The 3,103-nt window shown below is 49.7% G+C and overlaps 1 non-coding gene across 1 annotated transcript; it reads left to right on the top strand.

Moving 5' to 3' along the window:
* The first annotated feature begins 1,800 nt into the window (after positions 1 to 1,800).
* On the top strand, positions 1,801 to 1,922 carry LOC129666217 (5S ribosomal RNA). The gene has a single exon (XR_008718508.1). It is a non-coding gene; the product is annotated as a 5S ribosomal RNA (ribosomal RNA).
* The last annotated feature ends 1,181 nt before the right edge of the window (positions 1,923 to 3,103 follow it).

Below are 3,103 nucleotides of genomic sequence, written 5' to 3'. Positions count from 1 at the left end.
AAGATGGCAACTATGTCATCCAGCCACATACCCCCCAAAAAAAGTCCCTCCATTATTGTGAAGAATTTTTAATATAAAATAGATTTTCTCCTTATAGTCAGACTTAAAAAATGATCCAATCCCCAAATCAGGTATGGAACCTTTTGCTGATGGGTGCCAGAGCCTACAACAGGCAGAACAGTCCCTCATCAACAGACTCAAAGCTCTCATATATTGAGAAGGGAGACTGCTTACCTCAGGGGGGAAAGAAATTAAAAACAGACCAGATCTTTCAGGGGGCAGGGCTGTGGCAACGGTGCACTGGCAGGCTCCCACAAACAGCCCAGGTCTAGTCTGGGAAGACACAGACCCTCAGCCCTCTGCCATTACCCCTTGGAAGGTTTCCACTCCAGGTGCTCTCAGAGCTGCACTCAGGTAAGCCAGGAGAAAGAGAATGAGCAACTGATGAAGGGGCTTCTAAAAATCAGGAGAACTGGCTGGTGACCACAGATAGGAAAATCAATCCAGAGATCACAGCAAACAGATCTCTGCAAGCAGAGACAAAGCCATGATTACCACCAGAGATTTCAACACCCTTCTTGAAATAATTAACAGAGCAAGTGTACTGGCAATTAGCAATGCAGCTCTGGCTAGAGCACTTGCTAAGAGTGCAGAAGAACCTGAGATCAGGTCAAAGCACAAAGAAGCAGAGGAGGAGGAGGAAGAAGAAAAAAAGAAATAGATAGAGAAAAATTAAAAACACTCCCAACCAACTTGGAATTTTCTACTTACTCAAGAGCTGTGGCACATCCTAATACCCCTCAAATGTTGAGGGCCAGAAGGTACATCTGTATTGCAAGTCAGGCTGAGGAGATGCTGGTTCAAGACCAAAAAGAGGTGAACACGAAGCCGTGGGCCATACCCTCGGAAAGAGACGGAGGAAAAGGATCCGGAGAGCCTGGCGGTAAGGACTGCTGTGCAGAGGCTCCAAGATGTCGAGCAAGAAGGAGACCGAGACCCAGAGACTGGCTTTGTCCAGGTGTGTAGAGTTGGCGACATGGACCCCAACACTTGCTGGGAACATAAGGACTGGGTAGGAGAGCTGGAAGTGTTCAGGGCTGAGCTCATTGCATTTGTTTCCAAGGTATTTGCTGGAAAGAGCAGCAGAGATATGGCGCTTGCAGAGGTGTGACCGAGTTTCTTCCTCTTGCCTGATTTGCTTTGCTTTGACCTGGCTGAGACACGGTATTACTACGTAGCCCAGCCTGTCCTGGGATTTGCAATGTCCCTGCCTGTGCCTCTCTAGTGCTGCGATTACATCGATGCCCGTCCCTGACCCGTTTAAAGAGGTAGGCTGGGTGAAGGAGGTGGAATCAGGAAGGCGTGAGGCGATATGGGGATGGGCACCCGGGAGCAGTGATCTCAGCTGGGGACACCGGTTCTGGGAAGAGATATGGATGGTTCTACCAGAGGGGAGAGGAGAGGTACTATCAGGCGCGTCGAGGGCTTGGGTGAACTGTCTGCCCAGGCCGATACTCTTCGGCAAATCTTCCCCGTAGGTAGTGGGATATGGGCTGAACCTCAGACTGGTATTCTCTAGGCGACAGGGCGTAGTGAAACAGATGAATGTGGAGATGGAGGTGGAAAGAAAAAGGCCCTAAAAGGGAGAGAAAATTCCCGACCACCAGAGGGCGCAAACGGACTGTTCTGTTCCTGCCGGAGAGCGGAGAGGATCTCCAATTCCAACCTGCTAGTCTTGAAACTTCTAAGACTTGGATTTAGTTCAGTCCTCACCCTGAGGTCCATTTAACACCAAACCAAGTCTACGGCCATACTACCCTGAACGCGCCCGATCTCGTCTGATCTCGGAAGCTAAGCATGGTTAGGCCTGGTTAGTACTTGGATGGGAGACCACCTGGGAATATCAGTGCTTGCTGTAGGCTTTAAACACACACCAAAACAAAAATCCACCAAACCAAGACAGAAAGGGAGGGTGGGCGGTGGATCCTGCAGCGGGGTGAATGCCGGCTGGGTCCTCCAGCAGCGCCTACCTCCCAAATGGTATAGTCTGTCTGAAAGTGTGGCAGGGAAGTTCAAACCTTTCCATGCTCTGTGAGACATTCCTGTACCCCTCCACCCCCACTGCTCCCATCCCCAGGCTGGGAACACACACTAAGCAAGTGTCCCGTGTTCTCTAGGCCTGATAGTTCTGTCAGAGGACTCGGAAAAATGACCCAACGCCAATCAGGTATGACAGGGCACTCCACAGTTCTAGCACTGGAATGACAGGCCAAGAGAGGAAGATGGCTCAAGTCTGGAGTGAGCATGCCCTATGTAGTGAGTACCAGGCCAATCAGGGATACATGAGAAGGCCTTGAATAAAAAAAAAATAAAAATAAAAATAAAAAAGTCCGGTATGAATTCAGAAAAGGCGTACATAGAAGCACAGCCTGGAGATGCTGCTTTGCCAGGGCCGCACTGAGAGACTGTGCTGTCCACGGGTTGGTAGAGGGGGCAGAAGGAGGAGGATGGGTCTCATACCACGTTGGGCCTGAGCAGAACTCCATGCAGTATTATAAAGGGATGTTGGGAATGGACATGATAAAACTGGTATAGCACCAGTTTATGACAAAATGAGTCACCATCATCCCACATCAGCCGAAAAAGGCTCTCTCCAGCACCTCTCCACAAGTGAAACCAGGTCCTTTCATGGACCAGAGACTATGGAGAGGCCAGGGTAGGGGTTCAGCTGAGTCCTATGCCATGAGTTAGAAGGGCACCTTCAGGCAAGTTCCACTTCCGCATCAGCCCTGTCTCAGTCTGGCCAGCCTCGGGGGTGATGCCCTTAGACGTCTCAGCAGCCTGTGTGCAGCAAGCTGCTACTCAAGCTTGGCTGTTCTTGCTGTATTAAAAACAAACAGGTTTAGAAATTTCAAAAAGAAAGAAAAAAAAAGCAAGCAGGTTTGAGCCATTTGTGAATCCGTGTAGTCAGATAATTTCTGTCTTCTTTGGAATAATAAAACAATCCACAGTCAAGCCTGCTGTCTGTTCCTTGACGACCTGAAGCCAGGTTTCAGATGAGTGTGTCCCTTGGGTGACTGAATGGCTGCACTTCCCAGGCACA

The sequence above is a fragment of the Psammomys obesus genome, unplaced genomic scaffold (genome assembly GCF_907164565.1).
Source record: "Psammomys obesus unplaced genomic scaffold, mPsaObe1.curated_primary_1811, whole genome shotgun sequence".
Taxonomy (NCBI): domain Eukaryota; kingdom Metazoa; phylum Chordata; class Mammalia; order Rodentia; family Muridae; genus Psammomys; species Psammomys obesus.
This window is presented reverse-complemented; position numbering and strand designations above follow the sequence as displayed.